We start from the raw sequence: 18,827 nt of genomic DNA, 5'->3' as shown, positions 1-18,827 counted from the left end.
CCTCTGGGCTTCTTGATACATGAGCTAATATATTTCCTCCATTTTGTATGTTGTATAAAAAATAAACAAAACACAACTGCTTTCATTTTGTGGATGGCTCCCTAATGACAACATGGGTGCCTTCATGCATTTTCCAGACCTTGCCTGGCACATTGGTTTGCCGAAAACAGCTACAGTGACCTTTGTGAGTATAGTCTACCTGTTATTTATTCATTTCAGCACTCACTGCTATATACAGGGATTCTGCTATCAGTGGCTTTGCTAAATGCCAACAGCAGAACATAGATTACTACTTCCACACTCCTGTGTTTTCATGGGACTGTGTTTCTGGCCGAGGGAAATCCACCAAAACACTGGGTGCCTGAACCGTGGGGTCACTTGAGAGTTCACCCTTACCAGCCATTTCAGCCACAGTTCCCCAGACATAAGAATTCTCATGCCCCAGGACCTTTGCACTTGCCACTCACTCTTGCCCACCCAAAGCCGCTGTTCATCCAACAATTGGCAGCCTACATGTTACTACATCTGTGGTGGAAAAAAAAAATTGCTATTATTTCTCTTGTCCCCATAACATTTTGCTTATGTTCCTGTGTAATGCCTATACTATAGGGTACTTATCCATCTATTCATTTGTATCCTTATTAGGCAGTGAACTCTGTAGGAATAGGCTCCATGTGATGCCCAGCAGATAGAGGTTCTCAGCAAGTGTGTATGGACCAGAATAAATGGATTTATGCATATAAATATTTATTGAGCTTCTATTGCTGGGGTGGAGAGGGTGAATGCCTTTGACATCACCTCTCCTTACATGATGGATCAACCTTCAAAGAATGAGTAATTTCTGTGGATGCCCATGAGGAGGAGGATGAAGACGGGACCCATGTGAGGAGCCAGAAAGGAGCCTTCACAGGCTTGCAGATGGGACCCGTGTCCAGACAATGAAGCCTGGATGGCAGTATGGACTTTACACATCAAGGCCTTTGCTCTAGGTCCTGCATCCCTTCCCATCTCTCCCAAAGTATTTGGATTCACGGGATCACAAATATTACTATTTATCCAGCATTAGGACTTTCCTCTCCAGTATTAGTACTTTCTTGGGACTTTTTCCCTTTCGCCTGCAATTCTTGGCAGCCGTTTGCATTTGGTTATTTTATTTAAGGCACTTGTATGGTAATTCTTTTGTGCCATGCACTGTTCTAACCACTTCCCCAACATTAAGCTTTAAAATCCTCATCATAGGGGCACCTGTTTGAGCATCTGCCTTTGGCTCAGGTCGTGATCCCAGGGCCCTGGGATCGAGTCCCACATCAGGATCCCCACAGGGGGCCTGCTTCTTCCTCTGCCTATGTTTCTGCCTCTCTGTCTGTGTCTCTTATGAATAAATAAATAAAATCTTTTAAAAAACAAAAATATTAAAATAAAATCCCCATCAGGCCCTCTGAGGTACCTGCTATTAGCAGAGATGAGAAAGACTAGTGGACTCGGCCAAGATCACTCAGCAGCCGGAGACTCGGCCTGGGCAGTCTAGCTCCAGAGCTGGTCATTGGGATCTCTATGGGCCCTGCCCAGAATCATCCTCAGTGAAATCTGTTGAATGAGCAACTGGCAGAACATCTTGACATTAACATCTTTCCCAGGCGCTCACAGTACCTCCTAAAGAGAGAGCTGCAGGCTTCCCACTGGAGCAGTTTTGTTCATCAGCAATTTGAAACAACCACGAAGGCTAGCACCAAAGCACGTGTAGGTTTTTGTGGTCTGGCCCCATCCCTCCTAGAGGGCCAACTGCAGTTCTGCTCATTTTTTCTCTGATCACCTGACTCTCTTTCCTTAACATCCAAACCTTGTGTGCAGTACAGACTCTGCTCAGATGCAGGACACTGGGGACTGGTGAGCCTTGAGGCCACAACCTCTTTCTCAGGATTTCTTGTTTTGGTCCACGGCAGAGTACAAGGCTGGCGTCCATGTCAGTGACTGCTTTCAGACTGCTTTGGCCTGTTTCATTCCAGAAGCTCATTCTGGGTCATCACAGCTGCCCACAGGTATGGCTCAGGTGGGCTTGGGGCAGGACCCAAGCTCAAGGGGGTAGCTCCATCATCTTGGTGGATTTACACCTGGGCTGTGGACTGGAGATGCCATGGAATCATGGGCTGGCCGCTAACAGTGGACAGGGTTGGAGCAGCCACGACTGGCCGCTATCTTCTCTGTGAGCCTAGCACTGCCCTGGGGGAACAGAGAGAAGATAGGCTACTATTTGCTCTGGGTTTCATGATGATGAAAAATGGCAAATGGTATATCCTATATATTTTACAATGAAAAAATATGAAAAATGAAGAAATACCCTGCCATCAAAAGATAGAGGCAATGTCTGTTTAAATTCGGGAAAAGCTGGGGCATCGAGTGATTGCCCGTGTTGAGAGAAATGGGAGTGCCGACCCCAGTGGCCAGAATGGAGGTCAAATGCCTCCAGGCAGGGGCTTGACTGGAATGTGAGGAGGAGCCCCTGGGAATAGGTAGGGGCTACGTGGGGGGCTGAGGGATTGGCCTCACTGGGGGATCCCCACCGTAGACGCACGCCGCAGCCTGACCTCCTTGGGAAGATATGTTGGGGCTGCTGGAGCCGTTGGTGGGCCTGTGTGCTCCCTTTCTCTGCCATCCCCATGAGCTGGGGCTTCAGGTAGAACCTCAACTGCGCAGTTCAGTCTCATCAGCAGTGAGGGTACTCTAAGGTAGAGACCTGGCCTGCCGGCCAGCTGAGACCCTAGATAAGTCCTTGGACTTGCCACCACCACCACCACCACCACCATCAGCACCACTGACGCTAATGTTCACTGAGTCCTCGCTATGAGCCAGCCAGGGCTCTACATGTCTTTGCCGTGTTAACCCACTGCATCTCACGAGTGTACAAGGCAGGTGCTGTACGTGTCCTCCTCATATGGCTCAGCGAGGTGATGTAGGCTCTAGGCTTACACTGTCCAGCCCCACGCAGGGAAGAAGAAGGCAGGGAGGAGGAAGGATTCAAGCCACCTCAGCTCCCCCCACCGACTGAGCTCCAGGGCCTTGCCACCCGTCTGCCCAGCACGGGAGCCTCACCCCAGGCAGGAGCAGAGCCAATGGACTCGCACTGCTGTCCCCTCCCACGTCAAGAATATGCTGAGGGTATGATTTTATTCCCCCACAATATTAGGCAGAGGAGAGGATATTGGGCAAAATATATTGCACCCATAATTCATATTAATGGGAATTCAATGGTGGCAACTTGTCATCTGCTAGATTAGAAGGGAATATTGTGAATATTGTGTTATAAAGGCATTAAAAAGGCGTTATGAATCGGGTTCCATTGCACCACATCGTGTTCCTTGTAAATAATTGAGGAAGAAGCCGGTGCTCAGCATTTGGGATTATCCTTTTCTGAGATCCCAGCAGTTCCCCTCACCAGGCTGATGGGGCCCCATTGATCCAACAGCTCATACAGCTACAGGGAAAGTTTGCACCTGGCAGGTCCAAACGTTCCATAAAAGGAGCTTTATGCTTCCAAACAGACTCTTCCTCCCCGAAGAAATTAGTAACTGCCACATCCAACACTAGGCTCTAGGTGTTTCTTGGAAAACCTTCCCAAGTCCAGATATCCTGTGTCCCTTGCCCCAGGTGGGCCGTGGTGACATGACTGAGTCGGCATCGGCCTTCCCACCACCAGTGAAGCCCATCTCTGCTTCCCGCGGTGGCAAAGACTGGAGCGCCAGTAACACCTGCACGCAGGCAGCTGGCCAAGCATCAGCAGCTTCGATCCTGGTGGAATGAGCCCTGCTTGGCCATCACCCATCTCCAGTGGGCTTCTCGGTCCTGCTGTGCCACCTGAAGGATCCTTCGTCACCTGCTGCGATGCCGTGCCTTCCCCCTTAGCTCAGACCCCCGGTGTCTCCATATGGTCCTATGAAAAATACACAGGGCTTCCTGGCTGGAGTCCAGTTCTATCTTTTGTTATCAATGCTGAGAATCTGGCTCAGAACAGAGGAGTGGCTGCCCCCTCACTCCCCGGAAAAATCTAAAAAGGATAGTTAGGGAGGAAGCTCCACGTCCTTGCCCCATGCGTGGATCTGGGCAGAGCTGGTGAACATTCGTCCTGCTTCTGTGGCGTGGACTATTCAGAAGGCCCTCTACCTGACCTGGTCCTGTGTAGGGACTCTGGCGGCTGAAGAAATTCTGTGACCATTTCTAAGTTTGTGGGCAGTTCTGAAGCAGCTGGTCATTGGTAAATGAGTGACTCCCCTTGTCATCAGAGGTATTGTTCCTGGATTTCAAATGTGATCTGTCAGGAACCAGGGCAAGAGGGAGTAGAGAGAGGAGGAGGGGCTGTAGTTTGTGGGGCAGTCGGGGCCAAAGGTTTGGTGGTCATGCGGAGGGCAAAAACAATCATTGGTTGGCCAACCCCAGTCATCAATCCTAGTTGGGATACCCATGGCACATCAGATGTAAGTACTTAACACACATCTTTGCCTGCACCATGACGGGACTGGGAGCCCAGACTCCAGATTTGAGCTGGCCGGTTCAAATCCTGACTCTTCTACTTTCTCGCTGTGTGACCGTTAGCCAGTTACTTACCCTCTCAGAACCTAGTTTCCTCCTCTATAAGAGGGGACAATAATACCATCTATTAATTGGGTTGTGGGGGAGAGTAAACAAATTAATAATACAAAGCACTTCCAGCAGTATGTGGTGTCGAGAAGACTCTCTGTAAGTGTGATCTGCTTTTATTATTATTACGTGGCCTTCATTGTGTGGTCTTTGCTTCTCTGTCTCCCTCCCTGTGCAAAGTGGGTCCTTGAGACATAAGATCCTGCCTCAGGTTTCACATTACAGGCACCTCACACTTGCCTGCTATGTGCTTAGGAAGTAAGTGTTGAATTATCAAATTGTATTGTGGGTAGAAGGTGTAGTCATGGAAATCACTTGCTTTACTTAAAAAAAAATAGCTGTGCACTTCTAAAAATCATATTCCACTTTTCCATGGTCATATATTCTCATTTCAGTAGAGGTTCCGTGACTGCTTCTGGTTCTTCATGTGGCATCTCAGTGACAGTAGTCAAGAGCCTACAAATACATTAAATATGTATTTGAAAGGCATGCAGCTCCTCACTGATTAAAAGGATCCCAAAGTAAGGCACTTTGCAAAGCAATTACTGTGCTTCCTTGAAATGAAAAATCATCTCCTGTATTTGATGATCTCAAATCCAGAGCCCGTGCCTTGAACAGCCCTGGGCTCCAAGCCACATTCTCTCTGTCAATGGCTGTAGTGATAGTTGTCTTCTTCTGCGGCTTTTATTTTGTTTTGCTTTTTAAACCATTTGTGGAGGTCCAGGCACTGCGCCAAGAGCTTTACATGTTTCGTCTCAGTTCTTACAATAGCCCCATCTAGAAAGCCTACAATTATCCCCATTTTGCACATGAGGAAACTGAGTTTCAGAAAGCCCGGGGAGTTTGCTCAGCGCACCAGTTCATGAGTGATAGAAGAGGGATTTGAACTCAGCCCTTTCTTATAGGTCTAAGCCCGTGCTTCTCGCTCTTGTCTTTCTCCTGGATACCTGCCTCCTCTGGGGGTCTCGAATATAATGTGCCCAGAATCAAACTCCCAATCCTCAGTCTCCACTCTGCTCCTCCCCTGCACACCCAGCTCCAGGCCAAGTCCACTACCTGCCCAGCTGCACAGCCTCCTGGAACCCCTTCTCCTTCCCTATCTCCACCACTGCCACCAGGTTCACCTATTTCCCTCCATTTCCACTTCCACTGCCATAGTACAGGAAGGACACCATCAGATCTCACCAGGGGACAGAGATAGCCTCCACACTCATCTCCCCACTCCAGTATGCCCCCCTCCTTCCCATCCATTCCCCTCATCACAAAATCTGATCTTTCATGCAACTGCCTTAAAAAAAAAAAAAAAGTGCAGGGATACCTGAGTGGCTCAGTTGGCTAAGCATCTCTTTTTTTTTTAAGATTTTATTTATTTATTCATGAGAGACACGCAGAGAGAGAGGCAGAGACACAGGCAGAGAGAGAAGCAGGCTCCCCGGGGGGAGCCTGATGCAGGACTCGATCCCAGGACCCTGGGATCATGACCTCAGCCAACGGCAGATGCTCAACCACTGAGCCACCCAGGTGTGCCAAGCATCTGACTCTTGATCTCAACGCAGGTCTTAATCTCAGGATGATGAGTCCAGGCCCTGCAATGGACTCCACACTGGGCATGGAGCCTACTTAAAAAAACAAATAGTAAAAGTGCAAATACCCGAAATTTAGCCTGAAGATAAAGTGGCTTCAGACCCTTAAGCCTCCCCTGCTAACCCCTTCTCTCTGCCCTCTGTACCTCTGCACCTCTCGTGCCCCACATTTCAGCCAGACATCAGCTGCAAGCCCACCTCTGATGCAGGTGAGTCTGGCTGGAGCATGGGAGTGAGCCCACAGTACCACACAAGGCAGAGCATGAACTGGAAAGAGCACAGGCGTTAAAAGCAGGGCTTGTATCATTGGTAAGATGCTTAATCATTCTGTGGTCTCATTTTCCTCATCTGTAAAATGGGAACAATAATACTACTTTACAGGACTCGTGTATGAATTAAGAAAATTCCAGATCAAAAACCTAGCCCGTCACTGAGCAAACAAGAAGTGCTCAGAAAATCCTGGGGATGTGGGCAACAGTATATGCAACACAAGTTTTGTTACATAGATAAATTCCTGGAGGCTGATTTTTTTTAAAGAAACAGATGCTTGTCTGAAAAAATACAAAGTATGAGCGTTTTTACAATGACATCTCACTGGTTTCTACTGTGTTCCTCTAAGGATGTCAGGCACCTCCTGTCTGTGGCACAGCCTGGAGAAAGGCCTGGCCTTCCAGGGAACCTGGCTGCACCTCTCCTTCTAGTCCTCAGGACCCCACCCAGCATTTTGCGCATCCCTCGGGTCCTGTCTCATTTATTCATTCAGCAAATGTGTACACTTTGTTTACCAAGAAGGTTCTGCTGGCCCAGGTGGTTTGGCAGGGACTTCTGTGAGTGCTGCTTCCCTACGGGAGAATAACCCTCCTGGACAGCCCATTTGTGATGAAGGACGATGGGCCTCACATTGCTGCCACACACACCTCGCTCAGCGCTGTGGTGGTATGTTTAAGGACCACTGTATACAGGGATGCCTGGGTGGCTCAGTGGTTGAGCATCTGCCTTCAGCTTACAGCGTGATCCCAGGGTTCTGGGATCTAATCCTGCCTCGGGCTCCCTGCAGAGAGCCTGCTTCTTCCTCTGTCTATGAATCTGCCTCTCTCTGTGTGTCTCTCATGAATAAATAAATAAAATCTTTAAAAAAAAAAACACTGTAGACACTGGGTATTATACTATATGTTGGCAAATTGAATTAAAAAAAAAAAAAACACTGTATATATATAAACGCTGGAGTGCACCCTACAAGCTCAGCCCTGGAAACCTCTCCCAAGACACAAGCATTCATGAAGTGGATTGGATTCTGATGTCCCTCAGGGTAGCATGCGGCCCTGGCCTTACTTCTCCCCGATGCCACGCCTGCATTGGGCAGCACCACTGCCCCCAGGCCCCCCGGTCTCGTGCCTCCCCGCCTGTAGCAGTCTGCTCATCAGGGAAGGCCACGAAACGAGGAAGAAAAATCTTTTTAGACTGGAAAAATAGGGCTGCTGCTGTTTTATGGTGGTGTGGTTTATGGTTTTCAAACATTTTAATTAGTTTCATTTTTAATATAAATGCACCCTGATGTTTTGTGCAGGAAGGGCACAGTTCTTAAAATCTCAGAAATAAAGTAGGAAAGTGACAGATTGGCTATTAAAGCGTCATACTCCGATGTGTTATTATTATTATTGTTATTTAACATTGCTAAGCCCCAACGCTGAGCCAGGAGGGATGGTGCGGGGTGGAGTGCAGAAAGGTCTTAGGGGTGCCTACCATTCAGGGTGGTCGTGTCAGGGGCCCCTGGGGGGCTGGCAGCTGCCTTTTCAGTTGCCGGAGGTCTCTCTGCCCCGCAGAGACTTCTCAGGGGGCCAGTCAGCCATCTGGTTAGTGGACTGAGGACACAGTTGGGAGGCCCAGGCTCTGTGTCCCAACCCCGTCCTGTGCTCACCTGTGAACTCGCTAAGAATTCCTGGCACTCCCCGGGTAGAGATCTGAGCTGTTTTAACATAGGCATCCTCCAAAGAAACTCATCTCTTCTTTAAAACATCTGAGTCCATGAGAAAGCAGGGTTAGACAGACAGGATTTTATTTCAGGGGCACTCCTTGTAGGGGGTCAAATATTGCCCCCCTCTCAAAATATAGGTCCACCCGGCGCCTCTAGAGATGACCTCGTTTGGAAGTATGGTCTTCACAGACGTCACTAAGGTAAGATTCTCAAGATGAGGTCGCCCTGGATCAGAGCGGGCCCTCAGTCCAACGACGAGGATCCTTTGAAGAAGAAGCAGAGGGAAGGTTGACACGCAGAGATCAGAGTGACGCAGCCACAAACTGGGAACGCCCGCGGCCACCAGGAGCTGGCGGAGATGAGAAAGGACTCTTCCCTAGAGCCTTCAGAGAGAGCGCGGCCTGCCGGCACCTTGATTTGGGACTCCTGGCCTCCAGAACTGAGAGAGAATAAATTCCTGTCATTTAAGCCCCCCTCTGTGTGGTGATTTGTTGTGATGTCCCAGGGAACCGCGATGCTCCACCAAAGTGTCTCATCCTGGTACCTCCTTAAAGGAGGACCACTGAGGGGGGCTGGGTTTTCACAAAGGATGCTCTTGACGCTCTGAGTTGAATCCAGGAGCAGGAGGGCCTGCTGACCTATCCGCTGAGTTGAAATGAAATCCCATCTCACCTTTTTCCTCCATGTCAAAAGCTGCTTCCGAAGGCTTTCTAATGACCACATGCCTGCCTCCTGTGACATAGGGACTCTGGTTGGGAAAACTTTCAAAGGGCGAGTAAGGTGAGAAGCCAGGTGCTCCCAGATCCCTCCCCCATCCTATAGCAGCGGCCCCTAGTGTGGGAGGGCACCTGGTACCGCATTTCCACGTGCTGGTGTCTGCAGACACAGATGGACTTAGGAGTTTGGGGCAAGACTTTTACTGTGGCTGGAGTGAGAAAATGGGAATGGACAGATTCTGCTGGTTATTCCTCTGGCAGAAGGCTCTTGATCAAATGCAGAGAGCTATCAAGGAAATTCTTTAAATCCAACGACCACACAAGACAAATAAAAGCTCCAAGCCCGAACCGCCCTCTCCTCTCACTGACTTTCACTCAGAGGGAAATTCTCTCGGCTGCCATGTCTGTTCCTCTTTGACTCACTGTATATGAGAGGAGAAAAACCTGCTGGAGCTGTGGTCTTGGCAACACCTCATCCTCAAAGATGCCACATTGACCGTGTGATTGGCAACGGGTCATTTTACAGAGTTCCAGCACAAGCACTGGACAAGAAGAGGACTTCTACAAATCCACACACACACACACACACACACACACACACACCCCAAGACAAAACTACCCGAGTGTAAGCCAAGGCTTAGGGCCTATTTCGGGAGACGAGCGATCCCCAGGGAAGCTCAGGTCAGCCGACTGGACCTACCCTGTGTCTTTTCCCCAGTTGCTCCCTGGAGTCTGGGTATGAAGTTAGATCGCATCCTAATTGTGTACCCAGCTGTCACTGGTGGCCCAAAGCCCATCCTGGGGCAGGCGTCAGTGCTGCTCAGAGGATATTTATTCTTTAACCACTTAGAAGTTGGGAACACAGTTGTGTACTGTGCTCCTGGAGAAAGCACACTCCTCCCAGATTTTCCCTTTGGGGATTAAAACAGCAGAAACTGGGAGCAGAGAATCTACATTTGGGGAGTATTGGTTCTGCCCAATGGTGTTTAGGCTGGTACCTAAATCACTTGGAAGTGATTTAACAACTTGGGTTTAATTTCTTTGGAGAAACAAATCAACTATTTGGGCTAATCATACCCTTCCAAGCCTTTGGCCACACTGTAGGCCCAAGTGGGCCGTGCTAGAACAGCTCCTTGGGCACAGAGACTTGGGAGGTGACCGGCGGCGGAGAAAGTCAAGGGCAACTATACCAAACAAGGAGATAAAATGGAAGACCAGACCATGGTACCTACTAGACCCCACAGCAGGAACTGCCGCAAGAGAGGTGCACAGAGAGACCCCGAGGGGACCCCCCAGAAGGCCAAACAATGAATGGATTGGTTCGATTGGCCTGGCCGGCAAGAGACTGCTCCAAGAAACAGCACCGTTAAAGGCCGGGGGGGTTCTCCCAAGCACTCGGCAACAAGGCAGCTGCAATCGGTATAAGAAAGGAGATAGATTACAGGAGGTGGAATCCGTTACTGAAAGATTCTTGGAGTCTAGCAGTGATAGCTGCAGCTCACTGCTAACCGGGAGATTTATGTGACAAGATTATCGATGGTATTAAGCACATTTAGAAGAGAGGATTATACCTACTTCTGGGTCAGTTCCGTGCCACCAGGCCCCAGACTGGCCAGCGTGTTAACAGATGGGCTGCCGGCTGCACGGAGGTGAAGCTAAATATTTGCACAGTCACGGGAAGGGTGGGGGGGGGGACACAGACATTGAGTTTAATGCTTGGTGAGTAAGTTCAGATCCAAGGGAAGGATCCGGCTCAGGGTCACTGCCAAATCTGGGAAGGCTCCATCTCTACCACCTCCCTTCTCTCCCCCCACCCCGCCCTGCCACCTGCCCCCAGGGCCACCCCCTCCCAGATAAGCGTTCTTCTCAAGAGGAGGGGAGCCACATGTACCTGGAAGCAAGAGGGTGGAGCCGGGAGGCATTGAGGGGTGACAGGAAGGAGACTGTGCCCAGGCCACGGCCACCTTCCCAGAAATGAACTTCTGGGAAAAGCAGACTCTTCTCAAGAGGAGTAGCACTGTCATCGCTCTGCCATAGGAGAGCTTAAAACTAGACCAGGCAAAGCTCCAGAAGACATACTGCTGGGAGCGATACTTAGTGGCCTTTCAGAGGGTGGCTGTGATGTGGCCTGGTGGGGCCCTGTCATCTCCAATGCTTAAGCTCAGCCAAGAGCGGGGACTGAGTGGCAAGCCTCTGGGCAGGTTTCACTATCTGGAGATGCCCCCAACCCCCGACTCAGGCCTAGTTGGGTGACCCTTGAAGCTGTGAGCCGAACTAAAATTGAATGTGACCCCAGAAAACGTTACTTCTTAAAAATAGTGGTAGGAAACATAGAATTCACCATTTTCAAGTGCACAGTTCAGTGGCATCTCATACACTCACGAGGTCTGGCAACCATCATCGCTCTGCGGTTCCAAAACATCCTCATCATCCCCAAAGGAAACCCAGACCCATTCCGCAGTCACTCCCCATACCCTGCTCCCTGAAAGCATTACTTTTTTACAGGAAGAGTAATAGAGGGCTCTTATGGAATGTCTTTGCCAACAAGGAGGGAGGGAGAAGGGTCATCCGCCCCTCCTCTGGAGGCCACGCGCCCCACCGCCTGGGCACACGCCACACTGCATTTGACTTGTCTGAACTCTGTCTCTCTCCCCCACCGGCTCCGCCAGCATCTTACTCCCTCTGTGACCTCAGCTCCTAGCAAAGCAGCTGGCACGTAAAAAGCTTCAGCCACATTTGTTGGACAGACAGACATAAAAACCAGTAATTCAGTAGCCAATATGCTACTTCTCATTGTTTGGGGACATAACTCTTTGTCCTCGACTTGTCAGACTTTTGAACTCTGCACAGAAAGAAGCCTAACCCAGAGTAGGAAGAAAAGACCCTTCGTGTCGCTCCTTTTAATTAGGCGTCCTGTTAAATTGCAGCAATTTTGTACTGTGATCCCCTCAGCGTGTCTAGAAGCTCTGAAGAAGCTCTTAACCAAGAAAGCCAGGAGTTCATTTTATTCTCTTCCTCATTTTCTTCCGAAGGCCAATTTACTTTTTTTAGACATTTGCTTTTTCTTTTTCTTTTTTCTTTTTTTTTTTTTTTTTGCCTGTTCCATTCGTTGGGATTTGTGTATATAACAATGCTCCTTTCACAAAGGGGGTTAGTGTGGTGGAGTGGAATCCCTGGGACCCCCCACTAATGACTTTTGATGGAGTAGGACGTGGAGAATCAATTATTTTGCCTCATGGTCTGAAGGCATTCACTGTTCTCTCGCCTGCTTACATGGAAATATAAGCCACCAGGAGAGCTCAGCTCTCCCCGCCCCCCCCCCGCCCCCCCGCAGGCTGGGCCCCGAGTCCCCACTCTCCTCCCAGGCGGGACCAGGAAAGATCAAAGGGACAGATGACAGTGCTTGGCGCCCATTTGTCACTCTATTGGAGGAAACCAGTTGCAGTGTTAACAGTCAGGCCTGGTCCCGTGTTTCATGAATATTTTAGAATGTTTGCTGGCTGAATTCTAACTGTGCTGTGTCCTCCTCGCTCTACGTGTCACCCATACTCCGGAGCTTAATGGAGACTTTGGGGGAAGGAAGCACCTCTTCTCCATTAGTCTCTTTTATTACCTTAAAACATGCCGGCTAAGCTGTTCCGTGTTGAGGGTCTAAAGTCCCTGTGGTCCTTCTCATCCCTGCTGCGCACCGAACCTCGACACGGGGACAGGAAAACCGGCTTAGTTTCTATGGACTGAAAATTTAGGGCCTTGAGGAGAAACAAGCTTGTGTGCTGGCCCCGTCGTGACCCTCCTCTCGGGGGTCTGCAGCCTGTCCTGTGGCGGTTGGCTTCTGAAAAGCCCTCTCGCGTGCCCTCCGCCCACCCCAACCCACCCTGTCGTCCAGACCCCGTCTGCACCCCACCCCCCTGGTCAGTCTTCACAGAAACCTCTGACAATTCCGACATCCTGATCCCCACCATGCAGTTTGGGCTTGACCTGTCCCCTCCGTACATTTCCCAATGACCCCGTGGCAAGGGCTCCTCTTGGCCTCCCCACCCCGAGGCTGGCGCGAAGCTGGGCAGCAGTGGGCCTTAGGAGGCAGGCCCAGGCCTCTCCTTTTCCTGGTGGGAGAGCACCCTCGCTTACTTGGGAGCAGGCCAGACAAGGAGGCAGCATCATGGGGCCTCAGCACCCCTCGCCACCTTGGACTCGCCCCCTCCCACCGGCTCCACAGGGTGCTCCCAACAAGGGCCTTCCCAGGACTCCCTCGGGCGCCCAGGCCTTGGAGACACGTGGCCTGGCCACAAGTGACTGTTTTCCCACGTATGTGGTTTTTCTCTAGGCTGTGATAGTAGTACCTCTGGGCTTCTCACTCCCCGTGATATTTGTGACCAGTCCTGCTTGAGCTCCCTGGGGACAGAGGCTGTCGTCACAGAGCTGTTTTTAGGAGAGATGGAGCAATTGACACAATCCTTTGCTGAACGGTCACATGGAACAAAAATGAGACCGTGTGTGCCGAATGTCTCCAGAACCCTTGCAGTGGAGAAATGCTCTGAATCCCACGTCCCTGCCTGGCTGCTTTTGACTGGCTCCACCTTTCTATGCCTCTGTCTCACACCAGGTGGCACACCGTTTGTGAGGCCACCCACACACACAGGGCAGGCTCTGGAGCAGCCAGGGAGGGAACAGCCCAGGGCCTGGAGACTTGGGGACCTGGAGATGGTCAGCCAGAGATTTCACTGAGGGCCACACAGTGCCTGGCCTGGGCCCAGCCCTCTACAGGACTCCGCACTGGGCACAGCAGGGGTGAGGCCGGGGTGGCCCCTGCCCGCGGTGGAGCCCAGTGGAGAGTCAGGACAGGCCAGCTGGCCAGCAAGCCACACAACACTCAGAACATGAGAGAGTCTGCAAGGGAGCACGTGGCAGCTGATCTGGGGGCCATGGTGCCCCTCACCCTCAGATATCTTGGCACACCTGAGTAAGGTGTAGTGGGGGGTGTAGTAGGTGTAGTGGGGGGAGGGCGGTGTTGTGTTCACATCTTTTGAGAATGTGGAATTTGGATTTTTCCTGGACCCAGCATCCTGATAAAACACACGGAACACACAGAGCTCCAGAGACTCTGAGGTCTGTTAAGCCCCGAGCTGGGAAAGAGCCCCCTGGCTGGAATGGCAGGGGGTCCCCTGGCAGCCAGGCCTGGGCCTGCAGATCTGTGGTGTGGAGAAACAAGCCCTAGAGGTCGGGGGGCCTGAGGTCAGCTCTGTACTCCTCTTTTTCCCACTCTGAGAGAACCATCCAGCAAACGGGTCACTCGCCAGATGCTGACGGGCAGTGGCGCTGTGGGTGGGGGGCCATGCGGGGGTCCAAGTGGGGGGGGGCAGGGGACCTGAGTCTCCGGGGCTATGCCCTGCGGGCCCGCGGCCAAGGCAGTGCTTCTCGGAGTATGACCGGAGGGCTCCCTGCTCAGAATCCCCCGGGTCCTGTCTAACGGCCGGGTTCCCACGTGCCAAGTCTCCCCCAGCCAGAGTTTATGGATTCCAAATCTCTGGGGGCTGCAGCCTGGATTTGCATTCTTACCAAGCTCCCCCCAGACATTGTAGGGGTTGTTTCAGGCTGTCCTAGCAGGACGATGGACACTGGTACAAGGCCCAGGCAGGTGTCCCTGCAGCCCCTGGGAGAAGCCACCTCACCCAGAACCCTGCCGCCTGGGAGACCCAGGTCCCCATGCTCGTGCTGTGTGTGCTGTGGGGCGTGTGAGTTGGCTTCCTCTTTGTGTCATGCACAGACTGGGCCCGGAGATGGAGGATTTCAGACCCCTGTTGCCTGGCCTCACCCTGTCTGCCGGTGACACATCGCCCCATAACCTTCATTTATGTGTCTGTCTCCTGCAACACATATGCTCCTCCAAGCTCAGGATCTTAGTCATTCTTCTCTCCCTCGTACCCGGTGGGCTTTGACACATGGAAGGTGCTCGATAAATGTCTGTTCATTTAATGCAATCTGCTGAATTGAGGCAGAAAAGGACCCCGTGCCTGAGGGCCCCTCTCCATGGACCCGAGAGCAGGAGTGGAGAGAGGCCAGGCCTGCCATCTGAAGACCCTGCACCTCCCCGCCTGGTGAAGGAAATATTGATTCTGCTGTTTGTTTTGCAAGGAAGCTGTCCCCACTGGGAGAGCCAGATCTAGTACAAGTGAAATGGAAACTGGGGAGGAGGCAGGGTTCTTGCCGCTGGTCTATTAATAGGGCGGCCTGGGCGTGTCTGGGCAGAGGGAGAGGCCCCGGGGGGCTACTCTGGAACCCCCGCTCATCTTCCCTGCCCGCCTCGGCTCTGCACCTCTCCGCGCTGCTGCAGATGGAGGTGGGAGACGGCGGCAGGTGTCAATCCAGGTCACCTTTTAAGCAGGAGCCAAGTTGAGCAGCCGTGGCCCAAGATACCAGAGAAGAACTCCTAAAACCGCTCCTGGACACAGCACAAGGGTCAGCAGACAGAGAGCACATTTGGGACCTGCAGGGAAACAAGGTTTTCCTTTCTGCTTCAGAGGAAAATTTGAGTTGCGCGAAACAGAGCCAACCCAGCAGCCATCTGGATGCTACACAGTCTAGAAGCTAAATCCAGTACCCCTGTTTACCAGAACAGTTCTCAGAGGAGCCTTCCCAAATATTGGGGTGTGATAGCTTTTAAAAAGGGTACTAATGCCTACAGTGCCAGGCAGATGAGACTACCATGTACAGCTGCACAGGCTGCGCACTGAGAAACTGCAAACTTCCATCCGGTGTTCCACTGTATTGTAATAACTTGCAAGGGCACACAGCTGGCATCTTGGGAGAGCCCAGCTGGCTGTTCTGAAGGAGGCTGTTTAAATATCAAGAAATGGAGCAGCTAGCTGGAAGGCCCAGTGTTCAAACCCCTCACTTGACAGACAAAAACAGAGGCCTAGAGAGGGAAGAAATATATCACACAGCATCTGTGGCAGAGCTAAGTGTATGGCTGAGCCTCCTAGTCCCCGGGCTTCTCCTGCCTTTTGTTACCTTTACTGTTAGCTTCCTCTTGTATCTTACCTTCCCTGGTACCAGTGAGAGATGCAGCCTCGAAGAAAGATCACATTCTGGAGTCTTCTGCTTCTTCCCAAGCAGTTTTCTAAATTGTGATTTTTTTCGAAGGCCCTAGACTGGGCTGCCCCTTCCTCTCGCTCTGTTTGTTCAGGCTTTGGCACATATGTTTCATCCATTTCATGCTTCCCCTCCAGCTCTCCCCAGATTGTTTCCTTTAGGTTTTGGGTTTTATTTTTTGCAACTGCCCCACCCCCCTTCAAAGTATGTGGGTTAATATTCAAAACCTTGAAACTCAGGGAGTCTTCGGAATAATAAATTGCATCCAACTCCAGGCGTCCTGCCCAGGCTCTGCATTCCTCTCCAGACCTGTGTGAGGCCCAGGGTGGCCAAGCGCTTGCTGAGATCACCACCGGCAGGGAGGCTGCGTTTCAGTTTCCAGACTGCAGGGGCCGTGTCTGAAGTCACAGCTGCCCAGAACCCACAGTCCCCAGTAGCCCTTCTGGGACCTGACACTTTCAATGCACACACCCGGGGCTGGGTGATGAGAGCTCCACTCTGAGTTAGCAGCCAATCAGGGCATCCTTTATTCAGTGGAGGTGGGGGGTGGGGGCCAACCAGAGGATGTTCATGCGTTCATTCATTCACTAAATAAATCTTTATTTAGCTCCTACTGTGTGCCTAATCAAAACAAACATCCCTGCCTTTATGGAGCTTACATGTTAAGGGACAGAGACAGATAATAAAATAGTCAATGTCAAGTGGTGTCCTGTGTCCCAAAGAAATTAAGCAGAGAAGGAAGTGTGAGAGTGCCAGGGTAGAAAGCAGGGTATGCCTGTTTAGGCCACGTTTGTGCAGACACCTGGAGAAGGTGGGGAGCCCCCTGGGTATCTGGGCAGGAGCATTCCAGACAGAGGGATGAAATAGTGCAGAGGCCCTGAGGGAGGAGCGTGCCTGGCCTTGCAAGGAGCTGGGAGAGGGCGGTGCCCCTGGGGCTTCCAAGCTGGACCCCTCTGTCTGCCGCACTGAGGAGTGGGCTGAAAGGGGCAAGAGGATGGCACTGGCCCTCCTCAGGGTTTGTCTGCGTTCCACACCCTTCCAACTTGCCCAGCACCACCTGAGGAGCAGCCTGGCTTCCTCTTGCCAATTCAGCTTTGCCTCCACTCCTTCTATCGCCCCTTCTGACCAAGGAACATTCAGTACCTCACTCAAAACCTGGCCCTGTCATCTTCTCCCCTCCCAGCCTCTCAAGGTGGAATGACCTTTGTGTCCCCGTCCCTTGCCCCCCACACTGAGTCTGGCATATGTAGGTCCTTGGGGAGTGCTGAGTGGGAAATGCAGACTCTTGACTGCCCCCAGACTCCTTCCTCTGACTCTGCTTTAGCCTCTGAGCTGTCCTTGGACCTGCTGGGCTGGGAGCATGGAAGGCTTTCTGTAAACATTTGGTGAACGAGTGGGCATTTTTTGAGCACCGATTTGAGTCAGCCTGTGCCCACTCACTGCCATGGAAGGAGAAGCGTCAGGGAAGCTCCCTGGGGAGTCCCATCGTCATCAGGGGAAAGTGGGCCCAGCTGACGGCTGTGGGCTTCACAAAAGGGGACACAACTAGAGGCTTAGGAGGTTTGAGGGGCCCAGGGCATTAGGCTACACGTGGCAGCTCCTAGCTGGTGGCAGAGGGTGGGGGGGGGGTGGTCTCTTTAGTTCCAGGGGAATTGATCCCCGGGTTGAGCCCTAAGCAGCCCATGCAGAGCTCCAGGTCACTTTGACCCAAAGACCCAGGAGTCAGCCTCCCGGAGCTGTTGCTGGCATCCTAGAGCAGCCATCCAGGACCTGGGGGACAGGGAAGGGGCCACCCCAGAGAGAAGCCTGGGTTCCACATGATGGCAGTCCCGTGGAATCTTGGGGAGCAGAGAGATCCTACCAGACCAGCTACTGTCCAGGTTTGTCCTGAGGTCAAGCCCCTGCTTTGAGGTCACATAGGCTTTTTAACAGAAATAATCAGTCCCCTTTCCAGAATGGACATGCCAAGGCTCATCTGCCCCAAAAAGAGGGGAGAACAGTGACCTCGAGGACAGTCACTAGGAGAAGCTTTGTAAATCTGATGGGAGCAAAGGGACTTGTCTTCTGGCCCCAAACGGGCCGTGGGAGCCTCCCTGACCTCCTGCAGGTGCGCTGGTGCCCTGCAGTCAGGAAGTTACTGCCTGACCTGGAAGCCTTTGTTAGGGGACTTACAGCACTTGGTTTTATAGATTTTTCAGGCTCTTCCTCCCAGCCAGCCCACTGGTCCTCCCAGGGGCTTTGTCTTTGCGCCCATGGCAGGGTCACACAGGAACAAGCAAGCAGGAGTCGAGGGGGATCTTGACCGCCAGGCTGACCTGGAGCAGGCCACGATTTCCTGTGTGGGGCGCTCCCCGGCTCCCAGGAGTAGTTGGGCGGATTGTCTCTCCAGCGGGAGAAAGAACATCCCAGGTCATCAGGGAACCTTGTCCAGTGGCTTGTTGACGGTTCAGCAAGTTCTTAGGTCTGCGATTCAGAAGAGGAGAAAATCAGTCATTTGTCCTGGTGCTTTGTTTACAAAACCTGGATGGTTTGGAGCCGTGCAAACACTGGGCTTGAGTTGGATTTTTCCCATCTTTTCCGCCGGCACAAGCAGGGGGTTGAATCTGAGTAGTGAACACGGGGGTCTGCGTTCAGTAATCCCACAGGCCTTTTACTCCCCCTGAGGCCCTGTCTCCCCAGGATGCTGGTGATCCTAGGTGTCCTGGAAGAGCAGAGAGCGTGCGTGGGTCCCTCCTTCCCGTGGGGTGGCCCCCTCCTACCTTTCCTTTGGGGCAGTGGTGAGGGGGAGAAGGGATGGGAGGACGTCAGGCACCAGCCTGAGAGCAGGATCCT

At 51.9% G+C, this 18,827-nt stretch overlaps 1 protein-coding gene and 1 long non-coding RNA gene across 3 annotated transcripts in view; one reads left to right on the top strand and one right to left on the bottom strand.

The window, feature by feature from the left end:
• Nucleotides 1-18,827, top strand: part of KLHL29 (kelch like family member 29) — a 305,917-nt gene that overhangs the window by 174,318 nt on the left and 112,772 nt on the right. The window lies entirely within an intron of this gene.
• Nucleotides 14,857-18,573, bottom strand: LOC144281146 (uncharacterized). Its single transcript, XR_013349586.1, has 2 exons — nucleotides 15,945-18,573; nucleotides 14,857-15,390 (listed from the first exon to the last, which is right to left on the bottom strand). It is a non-coding gene; the product is annotated as an uncharacterized LOC144281146 (long non-coding RNA).

Source organism: Canis aureus, chromosome 12, assembly GCF_053574225.1.
Source record: "Canis aureus isolate CA01 chromosome 12, VMU_Caureus_v.1.0, whole genome shotgun sequence".
Taxonomy (NCBI): domain Eukaryota; kingdom Metazoa; phylum Chordata; class Mammalia; order Carnivora; family Canidae; genus Canis; species Canis aureus.
This window is presented reverse-complemented; position numbering and strand designations above follow the sequence as displayed.